The sequence below is a fragment of the Lactuca serriola genome, chromosome 8 (genome assembly GCF_051521515.1).
Source record: "Lactuca serriola cultivar US96UC23 chromosome 8, Lser_US96UC23_V15, whole genome shotgun sequence".
NCBI lineage: Eukaryota > Viridiplantae > Streptophyta > Magnoliopsida > Asterales > Asteraceae > Lactuca > Lactuca serriola.
In genome coordinates, this window is record NC_136415.1 from 113317374 (window position 1) to 113337059 (window position 19686).

General features: G+C 40.7%; 1 non-coding gene across 1 annotated transcript; it reads right to left on the reverse strand.

The window, feature by feature from the left end:
* Positions 1-5813: 5813 nt before the first annotated feature.
* On the reverse strand, positions 5814-5920 carry LOC145071681 (small nucleolar RNA R71). The gene has a single exon (XR_013690689.1). It is a non-coding gene; the product is annotated as a small nucleolar RNA R71 (small nucleolar RNA).
* Between the last annotated feature and the right edge of the window lie 13766 nt (positions 5921-19686).

The following is a 19686-nucleotide window of genomic DNA, read 5'->3' on the forward strand; positions in this document are numbered from 1 at the left end:
ACCAAGTAATTTGCATGGTTACTTCACACCTTGTTTTGTGATCCTTGGTATCCCAGTCACAAAACATGAAGAGCACACTCGAGATTGAAAAATGCTATTGAAAAGCTCAATGAATCTCAAAAGAATCTAGGAATTTCTAAAAACCAAATAAAACCTAATAATTTATATTTCGTTTTCATGGTGGAAATTGGTGAATCGTCATTCACCTACCTTTCAAATATGTTATAGCTTGGATTACGGCATCCCTCTTCTGAGTTATAATATATTGTGATTGGATCCTAGCCTTAATATTACATTTGGGTGTTTTATTAAGGACTTTATCTATATCTAAACTAAACTTGTTTTCTTCTTTTCAGATGTCTTCCAACAATGCTACTCCTGGCTCAAACCCTACTGGCTCCTTCTCTCTCATGAACCTTTGTGGGAGAGTCATCTTTGATGGATCCAACTTTACTGACTGGATCAGAAACATTAGGATGGTCACTCGATACGAGAACAAGGAATATGTTCTCGACAAGGAGCTCAAGGTGCCCGAGCCAACTACTACTCCTGAGGAGTTTGCTAAATATGAGGCACATGAAAGAGATGCTACCAAAGTGGCATGCATCATGATTGCCACTATGACAACCGAGCTCCAAAAGTCCTATGAGGACTACTATCCTTTTGAGATGCACTAGGATTTGATGGACCGCTACCATCAGAGTGCTCGCGATATGAAATCATATCCTCCATGATAACAACCCGAATGAAAGATGGTGAACCCATCACAGGCCACATGCAGAAAATGCAAAGGTATGTGGACCGTCTGATGAAGCTGAATGTGAACTTCCCAGAGGAGTTAGAAATAGATATCATTTGTCACTCCTTACCATAATGTTATGATCAATTCCGCATGACATACCACATGAACAAGGAGGAAGTCACCCTTCGCAAACTTCAGGGACTCCTTAAGAGCGCAGAATCAGGTCTTAAAGGTAAGTCGGTTGTTACCACTTCTACTCCTACTCCAAACTCCGCAACTGTCCTGGCAATCGGGAAAGGGAAAGGTAAAAAGAGGAAGACCCCTTCGAAGGGTACCAAGGGTAAGACCCTTGATGGCTCCTCTTCTAGCGGAACAAGAAAGGTTTCGTTACACCTTCTTCTAATCCCAAAGAGGCTGAATGCTTCTACTGCCATGAAAAGGCACATTGGAAGCGGAACTGTCCAAAGTACCAGCAAGATTTGAAGGATGGGAAAGTGAAACCCAACCATGCAGGTATTTACACTATCTTATCTAATAATTCACTCTATTCTAACTCTTGGGTCCTTGATACCGGCTGCGGTATTCATATTTGTTTTGATTTGCAGGGACTAAGAAGAAGTGAGAATGGGGAGCATGGAAAGATAAACTTGATCATGGGAAATAGGAAAGTTTCACCTGTCACCAAGATTGGAGTTTATACTTTGTTGCTAAGTAGTGGGTTTACTTTATATTTGAATAAATGTTGTTATTCGCTAGAAATGGCAAGAAATGTTATTTCCTTTCATGTTTTATACAAACAAGGTTTTACCTTTTCTTTTGATAATGAAATTGGTGGAATAAATGCTTTCTTTAATAATGTGTTTTATTTTAAAGCATTACCTTGTGATGGTGTGTATGAAGTTGTGTCTGTTGTAGATAATTTAGGAAATAATGTGTTGTGTATTGATATTTGCATATTTAGTTCATATTAAGTATACATTTTTATTCATTTATTAGCTAAATTATTGCATATTATGGACAAAAGGTACTTAAAAGTGTTAAATTATGTTTTTCAGTCCAAAGATGAAGCTCGGAAGCGAAAGGAAGCGGGAGAAACAGTTAGAAGATCGAGAATGGAATAAAGAAGAAAAACATTAAAAATGGCATCTACTCGGCGAGTCAGATCGACTACTCGGCGAGTCTAATCGAAGAATCGAGAAGATAATGACTCGGGATCCTAGAGAGTTTGTAACACCGTAAATTTCAAAATAATTTTTCGCAAATTATAAAAACATTTCTCATTTAATTTTCAGAAAAACATTAAATTTAAATCCTAATTCACATCATACAAAATCCCAAGATCACATATATATATATATATATATATATATATATATATATATATCAAAAATCTCATGCGTGTGTACAGATCAAGTCGGCGCCTTCCCACAGTCATCGCTAGTACCTGAAACAACAACACTAACACTGTAAGCACAAAGCTTAGTGAGTTTCCCCAAAATACCACATAATCATATATTAGTCACTCGAGGCTATAACTCTATGGGTCCGTGCACCCAAGCTCTGGGAACCCTCAGGTTCTAACTCTGGGAACCTTCCGGTTCCAACTCTATAACATGCACAGCATAAATCACATAGACATCATGCAGTACAACACATAGCATACACATAACATACACATACTCTGACACATAACTCTGATTACCTACTCAGGGTAAAGTATAGTGAGAAGACTCACCTCGTGTATCTTGATAACTCGCGAATCCTGGAAATCACTCGTGCTCGATCCTCCGAGCTATAATCCTCCTATAACATCAGATGTCTCTAATTAACACTTTTACCACTAAGGTTGACTACCCCTATCAAGTCAACATTGGTCAGCTCTGGTCAACGGTCAACGGTCAACTTTGACCGGACTCGGCGAGTGCACTAGGGCGACTCGGCGAGTCTATACGTATTCACCAACTCTCTAGGATTCCCTTTTTGACACATCGAGTACACCCCTGACTCGACGGGTTCCACCTGGCATGAATCGCGGGGCCACCACGACTCAACTCGCCAAGTCCTAAGAAGAACTCGGCGAGTCCCAGCTCGACTCAGTCCACCTGTCAACCCTCGCTAACTCTCCCTGACTCACTGAGTCAACTCATAACTCGGCTGGACCACTCACTGAGTGGTCAAGGACAATCTTCATGCTACTCGCCGAGTCTGTTCTTCAGACTCGGCGAGTCCATGCCATGCATCTACTCAAACTAGCTTCTGAGGTCAGATCCGCACCATCCACTCATAGATCTGTCCCTCCTAAGCTTATTTACCACGTAAAGTCTATATCTTGGTGCTCATAACACACCTACAAGGCTCTTTTTGGAGAAATAACCTCTAAAATGGCAACTCTAGCCTCTAACCCAAAAGAGAGGGCATAAAGCATGACATTAGGGACTCTCTGGACCTGCTAAGGTCCAGATCTAAGCACCATATCCCCATGGGACCTCTCACACTTCCAATACAAGGCAAATAAGGCATGAAGAAACCCTAGATTTGACCAAATCAACAAAAATACGGAAATAAGCTCTGAATGATACCTCAAGAAGCCTCCTCTGATGAAATGAAAGAAGATCCAAGCTCCCCAACTCCTCTAGCTTGACTTTCCTCTTCCTTTCTTGCAAAAACACACAAATTTGGTGAACAATAGCCTCTTATCTCACTCACACGAATCCCTCAGCTGCTTTGGTGCTCTCAAGATAAAGGTAGCCGCAATGAAGGGCCATAAGGTCCTTTAAATAGGGCTTAGGTCTGGGAATTTAGGGTTTCATTAAACAGCGAGGACTCGCCGAGTCCATTCCTTGGACTCGTCGAGTCCGGGCGCGAACCCGCGTCCTGAACCGCGATCCTACTCGGCGAGTTTGAGCTCCAACTCGCCGAGTCCCCTCACAAAACTCCAAAAATATAAGCATAAAAGATACCTGGAGATCCGGGCTGTTACAGAGTTATCACAATACGGGGGATGTGAGAGGGACTCGACGAGTCACCACTTGACTCGACGAGTCGATTCGTATATTTAAAGATAATTCCACAGATCGATAGAGGGGAGTTCTGGGATGATTCAGAAGTACTTAGCTATGATTGAGAAGCCAGAGAAACCCTAGAAGACGACGAAGGAAGCTAGAATTCAATTCCGGAGAGTAATTGAGGCAAAATTTCATCATTCCATTTATTCTTTTGTTTTATCATTATGGTTAAGCAATTTGACTTTGTTTGTTTGCTATTATTTACTTCAATTATGAGCTAAAACCTTTAGACTTCTGTTTGGGGATACAAAGTTGACAATATGGTTTGATTGATTGGTAGGATTAATTCCAAGTTGGTGAATTTTTGTTATTTTAGCTTGCTAAAGAACCTTGTGTGTGAATAATAATTAATTTTCTGTTAATAGGAAGATAATTGATTAGCATGAACATCTATTGATTATTAACCTCATATGCTATGTGATCACTATGCTATATGTCTAGGATTAATGAATATGAAACTAGAATTAATAAAAAAAATTGAGTAAGTCCATGTGCAAGCTCGTAAGATGACCATCAAATAAGAAGTTAATTAAAAGAATAAATTAGTTAACTATTGCAAGTCTAACTTAACCCGAATAATTAATCTAGTGAATATAATTAAATTAGACAATTGGCCACTGTTTAAGTTAGTTTATTTGCTAAGGATTAGGGTAGTGAATACGAATCTAATCACTTGAATCGGTAACCAACGAAAGAATTAATCCATTGCACCATTACCTTGAAATCAACCATAGAGTTAACCAAGTTGAACTAAACAGTAGTTCCTTTCCAATTATTGAATCTAGTTAAGTCTTTATTTCCTAGTTCTGAAATTAGTAATAGTTAGTAAGTTTCTAGTCTTGTAAAACTAGAGAACACCCCTACTTATTAATTAACTTAGATAAAATTAGTTTTTAATTTAATTTGCCGTTCCCTGTGATCGATACCCTGCTTATTTAGCTATACCACAATTGATAGGTTCACTGTCTTTTGTGTGTTATTTGATAATTAAAAGTAGGTTTAAAACTAAGTGAGTTTGCACACATCAAGTTTTTGGCGCCGTTGTCGGGGAACGGTTCTAAAATTAATATTAAATTCTAGTTTAATCGATCCTTTGTGTGGGATTTATCTTACACAAAGTTATTTACAAAGTAATTCAGTAAGTAGAATTAGTTTATTAAAAATTCGTTTTTAGAATAACTAGAAATTTTCTTTTCTGTTTTTGCCTTGAACTCGCCAAGTGCACTCGTGCCGACTCGGCGAGTACATCGCTGTTTCAGTCTTTATTTTTTTTATTTCGTTTTTGTTCTTTTTACGCGTTCTGTTTCTTTTGTTTTGTTTGTTTACAGTTGTTTCATGACCCGAGGATCTGATACACCTCTGGTCCCTCCTTTGGAAGACCCGGAATCCGCACTAAGAAGAAGCAAAGGAAAAGCCGTTGGAGAAACCACATCTTCAAAGAACTCACCACTCAAAAACTTAAAATCCGTTTTCAGCAAGAAGAAGAGCAGCAAATCAGGAGCATCCAATGCCTCGTTGACAGTTGAAGAACCAATTCAAGAAGATATCGAGTACGAGACCGAGGAAGAAGAAGAGCATACTTACGAGCACGAAACCGATTCCGAAGAAGAGTTAGCTATCACAATGGCTAACATTGATGAAGTCCCCATGGGGGAATGGAAGAAAAGGATGCGTGATGACACCGGGCCGGGACTTGTGCAACCCGCAATTCCCGCGACCGCGACTTTCGAACTAAAAGGCCATATTCTCGCCCAACTCAAGGAGATTCCTTTTTACGGGAATGATCACGAAGACGCTTACAAGCACTTGGACGAAGTGAATGATGTGGCCGATTACTTCAACGTCCCGAATGTTCCACACGAGACCCAGCTTCTTCGCATGCTTCCTGTCACATTTAAAGGAGCTGCAAAAGATTGGTTAAAGTCACTTCCTCCCGGATCGGTCACCACATGGGCAACATGAAAGAAGAGTTCATAGACCATTTCTGCCCGCCCTCCAAGATAGCCAAGCTAAAGAAAGCCATTGCCAACTTCGAGCAACAACCTGGAGAATATCTTTATGAAGCTTGGGAAAGATACAAGAGCCTACTTAGAAATTGCCCACACCATGACCTTAATAGCCAACAAGAGGTCTCCATCTTCTATGATGGAGTCAATGTCACCACAAGGCAATTGCTTGATTCTCAAGGCCCGCTCACAAAGAAGGCGCCCCCGGTAATTAAAGAATTAATTGAAGAATTCTCTAAGCACTCTAGAGAATACCATAATCCGAGAAACGAAGTAAGTCGTGGGGTAGTGAACGTGGCAAATGATAGCATGGCGGTGGTGATAGCTAAGCTTGATAGTCTAGATCGAAGAATGACAAAAATGGATCAAACAATCCATGCTATTAGGGTAGGATGCGAAAATTGTAGAGAGCCCCATCTCACAAAGGATTGTGATTTGGATGAGAATGGAAATAAGAGAGCTCAAGTCTTCTATTCAAGTGGCGATCGATATGATGAAAATTGGCGGAAACCCAAGAAGGAATGGCTACCATACGAAGAGTATAAGAAGGCAAAGGAGGAGAAATACAAGCAGAAGGAGAGGGGACTATACCAAAAGGAAGAACCGGTAGAAAAGAAAGTCGATTTAGAAGAGTTATTCACTAGATTTATAGCCGCGTCCGAAAAAATACACAATGATCACGATGCTGCCATACACGAGACCAGAAACATGCTTAGGAATCAGCAAGCATCAATTCTCAACATTGAGAAATAGTTGGGGCAGCTTGCGCATCAAGTGAATGATAGAAGACCGGGTCAACTTCCAAGTAACACCGAACCTAATCCAAGAATGGAGAATGTAAGTGTAATAACCTCCAGCAGTGAAGAAACATTTACAAACCACTGAGAATCTCCAAGAAGAAGGCAGAAAAGGTAGAAGAATCGGAACCAGCAAAACCCGATCCAACTCGCCGAGTCACTCCAATGGACTCGACGAGTCCATACGTAAATGATAAAACTGCCAGTTCTTTGAAGCCTTATAATCCTCCTCTGCCATACCCAATCAAAGCCATGCCTGCAGAAAAGTAGAAGCATACAGAACCTTCATGACGCATGTTAAAGCTTTACAAGTTAATGTACCATTTGTGGAAACAATGCTACAAACACCTAAGTACTTCAACTTGCTTAAGGGCCTTTTTGCTGCTAGGAAAGATTTGGCTGAAGTCGCGGAAATATTGATGAGTGAGCTACCTGAAAAGAAGGGTGATCCGGGAAATATTGTGATCCCGTGCCAATTTGGTAATGAAGTTTCCACCCGAGCATTAGCTGATTCGGGGGCAAGCATCAATATTATGCCTTTGTCATACTTTAAGAAGTTGAATTTACCAGATTCAAGGCCGGTGAATATGAAGATCCATTTGGCGGACAAGACGATAATTCATCCACAAGGCGTTTGTGAGGATCTCCTAATAAAAGTTGACAAGTTTATTTTCCCAGTAGACTTCGTGGTAGTTGATATGAAAGAAGACCCCGAAATTCCAATTATTTTGGGGAGATCATTCTTGAACACCGCGTGTGCTTTAATTGATATATGTGAGTCTACATTGACATTAAGGGTGGGTGATGAATCTATAATGTTTAAAGCTATTCCAGAAGCCAAGCAAGAATGAAGAAAAGAATGAAGAAATCTCAATTATCCAATTGGATGATGAGATATTACAAGAAGAGCTTGCACGTTTGCTAAAAGAAGATCCAAGCAAATTTTTGATACACTCTGAAGAAGATGTAGATGTTAACAAGGACTTGGAAGAGTTAGAAAAGCTACTGGAAGGAGCCAACTCAGAAAACACCCAAGAATTGATGGAACCCGATCAGACTCGCTGAGTCACCTTAATGGACTCGACGAGTCCAGTCGAATTTGACAAAGACTTGGCCGACTTAGATCTGTTTGTTACTAGTTCTTCATATACCTTGAATTTAGATATTATTCATGATTCTTTAGAAGAACAAACAGCAAAAGAGGAAAGGGAAGGAAAGTTCAATACGCCGATGTAGCATGTCTTGATACGATTCCTTTTGAAGATGGGTTGAGCACAGGAAAGGATGAAGAGACAAAGGAGAGGAGGGTGGAAGCTGATCAACCATTCACTACTAAACCTAAAGCACGAACCATCACGAAATATGAAGTAATTAAATTTAAAGAGAAGGAAGTGCAAGAGAAGATGAAAAAGAATGGGGGAAAGAAGAAAAAGAGGAAAAGGGAAGCCCAAGCAGCTGAGGGTGATGTTGTGAAAAAGAAAAGAGATGCATTGAAAAGGGCTTACAAGAAGAAGATTCACGCTTACAAGACCAAGTACAAACCACAAACGACTAGGCGTGCATTCCCGATGCTCGAGGATGACGAAACGTAGATGGGAAGGAGTCCAGCTAACGACTCCTTAAAAAGAAGCGCTTGGCGGGAGGCAACCCGTTATTTAGAGTTTGCTTTCTTTTACTTTTTAGTTTTGTTTGAAATTTTTCTTTCGTTTTTAGATTGTTAATTCTCCAATTCATCGGACATGTCTGCTTGAGAGTATGCATGGGCTAAGTGTGGGGTGAAATGATTTTTAGATAAATGGAAAATTTTTATGAATTTTTTTTGCAAAAGACTCGCCAAGTCTGACCATGACTCGACGAGTCCATATGGATTTCAGAAAATTTTGACATCGCGACCAGACTCGCCGAGTCTGACCCCGACTCGACGAGTCGATATCATTTACAGAAAAAAAATAATTTTGAAATTACTTTTACAACCGGTAACTAGGGTTTTAACCCTAAGAATCAGTTTATTTTCACACACACACTCGCCGTGCGCCTCTCTCTCAACTCTCTCTCAAGCATTCATCTTTGTTCTTTAAGTTTTCTTCAAATTTCTCAAGTTCAATCTCAAAAGGTAACAAATTTCTGCTTGTTTTCTGTTAAGAACCTGATAATAAGTCCATCTATGGTAGCAATTGCATGAAAAAACCTGTTTTTTGAAAAGTAGTAAATTTCTAGGGTTTTGATTTTTCATGAATTATGTTGTTTTGAAAGCTTATTCTGGCCTTAATACCTTAATAATGTATGCCTAGACAAAACCCTTGATGTGATTTCCAGGTTTCATGGTCTAATTTTCATCAACCCGCCGACTGACTCGTGCAGTTCGTGCGACTCGCCGAGTCGTACCTGGACTCGACGAGTCGAGTCGGGGAACATATGCGAGATGTTTTTTTAATTATACTCTGTGTTTTCTGGGTTTTGTGTATTTGTTTTGCAGAAATCATGTTCAGAAGGGGGCAAAGTTCCAGTGGCCACCAAGGGGATTTTCCGTGGCTAAACTTCCCACAAATCGAGACCGCTTCGACATTGCGGAAATGGAAGAAGAAGCTAGCTGACATAAAGAAGAAAGAGATCTATGTGCCCAACCGGATAGATTGGGATTGGTTGCAGAGTGTTCGCTATGAGGAGGAGTTAGCTCCTTATCTTTTGAAGGAGTTTCACCATGAAGGCGAAACAATGGTTTGTGACGGGTGGAGCCGGGTCTTCCGTATTCAAGAGCCGGTTTATTTGGAGCTTTGTTTGGAGTTTTTCTCCACGGTATCTTTCACCGGGGGAGTGGATGCTTATCACCCGTCCAGCTTTAGTTTCTGTCTTGGGGGAGAATTTCACCAATGCTCTGTGGTGGATCTTGCCTGTCGATTAGGGGTTTATGATCAGCCCTTGGTCTCAACACCCATCTTTCGGGCCTTTTTGGCACAAACCCATATGGTGTTTCCCGAAGGAGTTACGAGTACGGGCTGGTGGAATACAATTGGTAACAAGGTCTATATTCCGAAGTCGGCACAGGAAGGGAGCATTCGATCCCCAACACACCGCCTCATTCATAGTCTCATTTCATCCACCATCAATCAACGAAAGGATGATGACAAGGTTTCCAACCTTGATGTCTTCTATTTATGGAGCATCATTACACCCGGCGTTTTTTGCAACATTCCTTGGTGTCTAGCTTCATATCTCTCGGAGGGTGCGGTCAAGGATCGCAAAACTTCCCGAATCAATGGTGGGATGTTTGTCACCCAGTTAGCCAATTCATTCGGGTTGATGAACCGCGGTGCGTGGAATTTCATGACGATGATCCCTACACCTCCGTTCAATCCAATTCTTTTCCGGAGAGCGAGGATTATTGAAGATTATGGTGGTGGCCATTATGCCATCCCGAATGATGATCCGGTTGTTGGTCCCGAAGCACCGAGGAGGAGGGTTCGTTCAAGGAGAGAGCGGGATGTTGAGGATGAGCCGCCGGTGATTCCGGTTGAGAATGAAGAAGTACCAATGGATTGGTACAATGTGGAGATGAGGCGGCTACAAGACCAAATGGCGCGGGGCTTGAATTTTAGCAACCAATCGCATATCCGACTTTTTGACCACTTTAACATTCCACACATAGATGGTGGTAACTTTCCATATATTCCATCATGGGAAGAGGTGATAAATGCAAGAAGAAGTGGTGCGGGAGGAAGTGGAGCAGGGCTAGATGATGATGATGAGGAGGATTGATTTCTATGCATTTTTATTGAACAATTTTCAATTTTTATTTTTTGTGTTTGTTTTTTATTTGGTTTGTTTGATGTTTTTAAAACTTGCTTTTAATGTTTGATGCTTTGACAATTTTTCAGAATTGAATTAGGAGTGCTAGCTTCAAAAGGGGTTTAGAGTTATAGAATTAAAGTGAGAAAGAGAGTCAAGAAAGAGGGAGCGTTAGAGTTAAAGTATTGAGTCCGGTCCTTAGAGATGTTGGCAAGGGAGTCTAGAAGTGAATAGAAAGTATAGAGAGTTTATTGGAAGCTGGATCAGATGCAGAATGCTATTATTTTCATTCAGTGACCAACTCGTCGAGTGCATTCAACTGACTCGACGAGTCGCCCTTAATTCTCACAAATGCGAAGATTTCCTGAAGTAACTCGACGAGTCTGGTATATACTCGACGAGTCGTTTGGTTTCATGTCGAAGGGGCTGCTGATTTGATGCTGATTAGAGTACCACTTGACTATCTATTCTTTCCATATTTATTCCTGAAGATCTTACACTGTTTTCTGCGTATTTGGAGTGACCCACACGAGACGAGACACCCAAGGCATGGATACCATGTCTAAAGTCAATTGAAGTTGGAGCTGAAAAGGAAGTGATCAACCTATCCACTGCTATCCCAAGGGAGTTTGTTCCAATTCCCTCTTTAGTTTCTTTTTATGTTTTTGTCATACATAATATGCAATGAGGGCATTGCATCAAATAAGTGTGGGGTAGGGGGTTGGTTACATATTAGAAAATTTAGAGTCTTAATTTAGGCTAAATTTAAAATTTTTCATACCAAAAGTATTACTTAGGATCTAAATTAGAAAATTTTGGTAAAAGTAAAATTAGGACTCCATGTTAGAGTTGTGTTGATGATTGCATGAAAACCCAAATGTTTAGTTGAGCCTATATACGTTCTAGTGCATTTGTGGCTTCCTTATTCTAGTGAAATCATGGGACAAAAACACGACCCTGCTCGGCCGAGGGATGCAATATGTTTAGCAGCCTAAACCTGAAATGTATCCAGGAAGATTGTTATCTTTAGCCAATAAAGGTTGAAGTTGAGCGCCCCTGCTTAAGCATGTAGGGATTTGAGTGAAAAAAAGAGAGGTACATGTAAAAAAAAGAGAGAGAATTACAAGAGAAATTGTATGAATTTTGGAGCAAATAAAGTGAAGATCAAAAAATCAAAATTCCAAGAAATCCAAAAAGTTGAAGATACCCGAAAATCAAACAATAAAGGTGGTGAATTCAAAGAGATCAAAGATCAAATTACCAAAGGAAGTGAGGAATTCCAAAAGAGCTCCATAGTGGTATCGAAAAGTTGTAATTCTAGATTATGTATGCTTGGGTTGCTCAAATAAAAACACCTTGAGGGTAAGAGGTTTTCTGCGGATGGATTCGGAGGGTTGCATAAAATGAGCATAGTTCGGGATGAGTGGGCAAGTGTTTATGAGGATTGTGAGTATTTGGAGTATGGGAGGTCTTTAGGAAAAATTTTAGACACAAATGCATGCGTTGCGGTCTTGGCATAATGGATAGGTTAGATTGGAGTTGTTATATATGATTCTAATATGTTTAAAATTCAGTTTTGCTTGGGGGCAAGCAAAAGACAAGTGTGGGGTATTTTGATATTTGCATATTTAGTTCATATTAAGTATACATTTTTATTCATTTATTAGCTAAATTATTGCATATTATGGACAAAAGGTACTTAAAAGTGTTAAATTATGTTTTTCAGTCCAAAGATGAAGCTCGGAAGCGAAAGGAAGCGGGAGAAACAGTTAGAAGATCGAGAATGGAATAAAGAAGAAAAACATTAAAAATGGCACCTACTCGGCGAGTCAGATCGACTACTCGGAGAGTCCAATCGAAGAATCGAGAAGATAATGACTCGGGATCCCAGAGAGTTATCACAATACGGGGGATGTGAGAGGGACTCGACGAGTCACCACTTGACTCGATGAGTTGATTCGTATATTTAAAGATAATTCCGCAGATCGATAGAGGGGAGTTCTGGGACGATTTAGAAGTACTTAGCTACGATTGAGAAGCCAGTGAAACCCTAGAAGACGACGAAGGAAGCTAGAATTCAATCCCAGAGAGTAATTGAGGCAAAATTTCATCATTCCATTTATTCTTTTGTTTTATCATTATGGTTAAGCAATTTGACTTTGTTTGTTTGCTGTTATTTACTTCAATTATGAGCTAAAACCTTTAGACTTCTGTTTGGGGATACAAAGTTGACAATATGGTTTGATTGATTGGTAGGATTAATTCCAAGTTGGTGAATTTTTGTTATTTTAGCTTGCTAAAGAACCTTGTGTGTGAATAATAATTAATTTTCTGTTAATAGGAAGATAATTAATTAGCATGAACATCTATTGATTATTAACCTCATATGCTATGTGATCACTATGCTATATGTCTAGGATTAATGAATATGAAACTAGAATTAATAAGAAAATTGAGTAAGTCCATGTGCAAGCTCGTAAGATGACCATCAAACAAGAAGTTAATTAAAAGAATAAATTAGTTAACTATTGCAAGTCTAACTTAACCCGAATAATTAATCTAGTGAATATAATTAAATTAGACAATTGGCCACTGTTTAAGTTAGTTTATTTGCTAAGGATTAGGGTAGTGAATACGAATCTAATCACTTGAATCTGTAACCAACGAAAGAATTAATCCATTGCACCATTACCTTGAAATCAACCATAGAGTTAACCAAGTTGAACTAAACAGAAGTTCCTTTCCAATTATTGAATCTAGTTAAGTCTTTATTTCCTAGTTCTTAAATTAGTAATAGTTAGTAAGTTTCTAGTCTTGTAAAACTAGAGAACACCCCTACTTATTAATTAACTTAGATAAAATTAGTTTTTAATTTAATTTGCCGTTCCCTGTGATCGATACCCTGCTTATTTAGCTATACCACAATTGATAGGTTCACTGCCTTTTGTGTGTTATTTGATAATTAAAAGTAGGTTTAAAACTAAGTGAGTTTGCACACATCAGTATTAAATCTACAAATGATAATAACTTGGATAAAACATCATTATGGCATTGTCGTCTTGGACATATAAGCAAGAAACGCATAGGCCAACTCCAAAAGGATGGAGTTTTGGAATCATTTGACCTAATGTCAGATGATAGTTGTGAATCATGCTTACTTGGAAAAATGAAAAAGTCACCCTTCACTGGTTCTTGTGAGAGGGGTGAAGGTTTGTTGGATCTTATACACATGAATGTGTGTGGACCCTTAAAACATGCCACCAGGGATGCTAATCGTTATTATTTGACTTTTACTGATGATTACAGTAGATATGGATATATCTACTTAATCAAGCATAAGTTAGAGACTTTTTAAAGGTTTAAAGAGTTTAAACAGGAAGTCGAGAATCAATTGGGCAGGAACATTAAGATGCTTCGATCCGATCGTGGTGGTGAGTATCTTAGTTCAAAGTTCCTCGACTATCTAAGGGAATGTGGGATTGTCTCACAATTGACACCTCCCAGAACACCGCAGTTGAATGGTGTAGCTGAGAGGCATAACCGAACCTTGTTGGACATGGTTCGTTCCATGATGAGTCGAGCTTCGCTACCAATCTCATTTTGGGGGTATGCCTTAGAGACCGCCGCCCATATCCTTAATCTGGTCTTTACAAAGAAGGTTGCCAAAACACCTCACGAGATGTGGATTGGAAAAGTTCCTAGTCTAGCCCACATCAAGATTTGGGGTTGCGAGGCTTTCATGAGACGCCAGACTCACGACAAGCGTGAACCTCGAAGTGAGAGGTGTATTTTCATCGGCTACCCACAACAATCCTTTGGTTACCTCTTCTACAGACCTAGTGAAATGTGGTCTTTGTAGCAAGGGGCTGTCTTTCGAGAAAGAGAGTTCATAAGCCAAGGAAACAGTGGGAGGAAAATTGACCTTAAAGAAATTCAAGAGTCAAGTGGTGAAGGAACCTCAAACCCTAGCAGTCAACTTGAGGAGGAAACTCCTGTTGATCAAATTATACCTCTAATTGTACCTCTGAGGCGTTACACAAGGGTTAGGAATGTACCTGAGCATTACTATGGTTTCCATATTACTGCAGAAGGTGAGACACTTATCAATGATGGGACATTGGTAAGTCTGGATGAACCTAACAGCTATGCGGAAGCCATGGCAGGCCCCCAGTCTGTTAAATGGAAAGAGGCAATGGATAGCGAGATACAGTCCATGTATGACAATCAGGTCTGGGACTTGGTTAACAATGTGCCAGGTCGTAAGACAGTTGGGTGCAAATGGATCTTCAAGAAGAAGACCGACATGGATGGTAATGTACACACTTATAAGGAGCGAATGGTTGCAAAGGGTTTCTCACAGACTTCGGGAGTTAACTATGATGAGACTTTTTCACCAGTAGCCAAGATTAAGTCTATTAGGGTTTTGTTAGCCATAGTCGCATTTCATGACTATGAAATATGGCAAATGGATGTCAAAACCGCTTTCCTTAATGGAAAGTTGACTGAAGATGTTTACATGAATTAGCCAGAGGGTTTTGTCAGCACAGAGTACCCTAATAGAGTGTGTAAGCTTGAGAAATCCATCTATGGATTAAAGCAAGCACCTCGCAGACGGAATCTTTGCTTTGATGAGAAAGTCAAAGAGTTTGGCTTTTCGAGGAGTGAAGATGAATCTTGTGTATATGTCAAGGCTAGTGGGAGTATAGTTAGCTTTTTGGTATTGTATGTGGATGACATACTACTCATAGGAAATGACATCCCAACCTTCTAGGAAGTTAAGTCCTAGCTTGGGAAGTGTTTCGCTATGAAGGACCTTGGAGAAGCTGCCTATATTCTAGGGATAAGGATTCTGAGAGACCGGAGTAAAAGACTAATTGGGCTTAGTCAAAGTACATACTTGGAGAAGGTGCTGAAGAGATTCAGCATGCAAGATTCCAAGAAAGGAGAGTTACCCATCCAGAGTAACGCTAGACTAAGTAAGACTCGGAGCCTGAGTACCGAGGTTGAGATAGCAGAAATGAGTCGAGTACCTTATGCTTCTGCAGTAGGCTCGATCATGTATGCTATGACCTGTACTCGTCCTGATGTAGCCTTTGCTTTAAGCATGGTTAGCAGGTATCAGGGGAACCCTAGTAAGGCTCAATGGACAGTGGTAAAGAACATTCTCAAGTACCTGCGGAGGACTATGGACTGGGTCTTTACCCTTGGTGGGAATGATGACTTGAGAGTTGTAGGGTATAGTGATGCTAGCTTCCAGACTAATAGGGATAATTTCCACTCTCAGTTGGGCTAGGTCTTTACTTTAAATGGAGGAGCAATCTCTTGGAAAAGTTCCAAGCATGAGACAGTGGCTGATTCAACTTGCGAATCAGAGTATATAGCGGCAAGCGAGGTAGAAAAGGAGGCTATATGGCTAAAGAAATTCATTGGAGACCTTGGAGTTGTACCAGCTATAGCGGAGCCCATAGAGATTTTCTGTGATAGTGAAAGTGCAGTTGCCTTAGCAAAGGAACCAAGGGATCACGGGAGATCCAGACACATTGACAGAAAATACCATTTCATCAGATATCGTATAGAAGAAGGACTCCTCGTGGAAAAGAGGGTATCATCATATGAGAACCTGGCAGATCCCCTCACAAAGGGACTGGGTAGGGTTAAGCATCTCCAGCATGCAAGGAGCATAGTGCTGAAGGATGATATTAGTTTTAGTAGTTAGATAATTTGAAATTTTGTAAAGTGTAATTGTCATTTGATGATGAATAAAAGTTGTGTTTATTTATGAGTAAAGTGTTGCTATCTCTTGTCAATCGTTTACTATTATTTCTTTTGCATGTTTTGACTTCCATAATATTTATGTTAGGTTTTACATATTATTCAAATTATCCACAATCAGTCATATGTTGGAAGTAGATATGAAGTAAGACAATCATGAGTTGGTTGTAGAGATCTAAGATCTTGGACATGGCCTCAACACTCATGAGTGCTCATAAGTTCTGAGTATTGAATTCGACCCACGTTTACTTGTATCACTTCATGGAATTTATCTCGAGTGATCGTGAGACAGTAATATCATATAACTCTTCAAACCTAGAGATATGACTTATCAACTATGAGTTAGTTATTCATTCATCGTGCGAAAATGCATTGGTAACTCGATGTTATAAAACGTGCGGTTGTGTGTAATTTAACAAGTAGAAGATCAAGCATATGAGTCGAAGTTTATCTGTTCCTTCTTGGATTAGAAGCGATATCTGGGCCCCTTGATGATTTTGTTTGGACCCATGCACCGGGCCCGGACAGAACTAAGTTGATGTGTTCAATTAAGTTCTATGTCAAACAAATCGGAAATTGGGGAACAAACTGTTGGACAAAAGGTAAGACACTGTTCCATGTATTTGTCCGGCTGATATCTAGAACAGAGGATTATATGATCACTTATCTGAAATGGCGTATCATCATCTTCTCAGTTTCGAGAAACCTTAAAAAAGAGCTACGATTGTCGATCGGTTCCTAAGGTCATACTTGCAGTAATAGTTATTAGACTTATCCAAGTAGGAGACTGTTGGATAAGGTGTCTAAGTCCATAACTATTTTTGGTATGTACTTGACCCGACCCAGATGGTCCATTTGGGTTGCATGTCATCATGCATTTGGATAGACTAAATGAGAGAATTAACACTTGTGGTTTATTTATATATTATAAGTTCTAATATATTAATAGTATTATTTAATTAGTATTGATCAAGAATTAATCCAGAATTAGTTAAGTGATCAAATGGTGACTAATTAAATATATGGGTTGATTATGTAAATCATTCATAACTTATATAGTGGGCTAAAAGGCTACATGGATAATCAAGTTGGGTTAAACCCATTGGATGCTCCAAGCAGGCTCCATGGGAGTTACAAACCCATGGGTCATGGAAATGAAAAGTCATGCCACATTAGGGTTTACATGGTATAACCCTAGATGTGACACACTATATAAAGAACATCATACTCACCAAAATTGGCTACACATAGTGACAAGAGGGCTTGACCGACTTGCGGTCATACATGTCGCTGGTATAGAAGATCCAACGGACTTGCGGCTCAGGGCGTCCACAACCACATTCGCTTTACCCAGATGGTAAAGGATCTCACAGTCAAAATCCTTGACTACGTCCAGCCACCTGCGTTGCCTCATGTTCAGGTTCAGCTGATCCATGATGTGTCTCAGAATCTTATGGTTTGTGTATACGGTACAACGGACCCCATAGAGATAATGTCTCTAAATCTTGAGAGCGAATACCACCACTCCCAACTCCAAATCGTGCGTTGGATATCTCATCTCATGCGGCTTCAACTGCCGCGATGCATAGGCTATCACCCGTCCTCTCTGCATAAGAATTGCTCCCAACTCCAGATCGTGCGTGGGATGTCACCGCTCCCAACTCCAGATCGTGCGTGGGATATCTCATCTCATGCGGCTTCAACTACCGTGATGCATAGGCTATCATCTGGTGATCGATGCATCACAAAACACCACAAAATCCTCAACTCCCTCCGGGAGTGTCAACACTAGTGTCTCGCAGAGTCGCTGCCTCAGAGTCTTGAATGCAGTCTACTGCTCAGGACCCCACCGGAAATCCACCCCTTCCTTGTCAGACGAGTGAGGGGTACTGTAATCTTGGAGAAATCATGTATGAATCTCCAGTAGTACCCTACCAATCCTAAAAATATCATGGTATTTGATGGAGATTTCGGAACCTCCCACTGAATAACCACCTTGATCTTGTCCGGGTCGACCAAAATCCCCTCCTGGTTAACGAGGTGTCCGAGGAACTGGATCTCTTATAACCAAAACTCGTTCTTCGAGAACTTGGCATATAGTCGTTCTCGTCTCAAAACTCTCAGTAGCTCACGGAGATGCTCCTCATGCTTCTCTCTAGTCTTGGAGTATACCAAAATGTCATCTATAAACATAATGACCGAGCTATCAAGCATCGATCTGCATAACCGATTCATCAGGTCCATAAATATTGTCGGCGCTTTGGTGAGCCCAAACAGCATCACCACGAACTCGTAATGTCCATAACGAGTTCGGAAAGCGGCTTCTCCACGTCCTCCTCCCTAACCCTGACCTGATGGTATCCGGACCTCAGTTCTATCTTGGAGAACCAAGATGCTCCCTGCAACTGAGTGAAAAGATCATCTATCCTCGGGAGTGGATAACGGTTCTTCACCATTAAGTTGTTCAACTCCTGGTAATCAATGCATATCCGGTGTGCACCATCCTTCTTCCTAACGAAGAGAATTGGTGCTCCCCTTGGAGAACTGCTCGGACGGATGAACTACTTGCCCAGCAGTTCCTACAGTTGAGATGACAGCTCCTGCATCTTGGTTGGTGCCAATCGGTATGGTGCCTTGGCGATAGGGGTCGAACCTGACACTAGGTCGATCCTAAATTCAACCTGCCTCTCTGGAGGTACTCCGGGAAACTCCTCCGGAAACACATCAACAAAATACCTGACATCCAGAACATCTGAAACCGAAACCTAATCCCTGACCCAGGTATCCACCACATACGTCAAATAACCCGCACACCCATGTTGAATATATTGTCGACCCCTAGAATCTGAGAAAAACCATGAACCCAATCTAGGCCCTCGTCGTAGATAACCAGTTCTCCCATACGTGGGGTTCGAACTACCACCCACTGACCCTCACAGTTGATCATGGCACCGAAGCGACTCAACTAGTCCATACCCACAATCACACATACATCCCCCATGGGAATCGGAATCAATTCTATTAGGAAGGATACCCCAAAGATCTCCAGACCGCAACCCCAATAGACTGAAGAAGTAGAAATCTCGTGTTTGTTGGCGATAGAGACTCGCAACAGACATTCAAGCTCTCCTACATGCAAACCGAACTCCCTACCGAACGATCGAGAGACAAATGACCGACTCGCCCCAGAGTCAAATAATACCAACGCAGCTAAGGAGTTCACTAAAAATGTACCTAACATAGGTACACACACATATGCATAAATCAGATATAATCAATAAGATAAAGGATAGAAACATATCAGCCACCACATTTGGTGCTGTCTTGGCCTCCTCGGCTGTAAGTTGGAAGGCGCGTCCCCGAGCCCTCGCGGGATCTGATCTACCCTGACTCCCGTCAGTAATCCTCAGTGTAGCCGACGCTGGAGCCTACATCGGCTGGGCAACGAGCAATGGACCGTTGGTCTTCATGTGACCAACCTGATCGTAGTGGTAACAGATCCTCATATCCTGAACCGG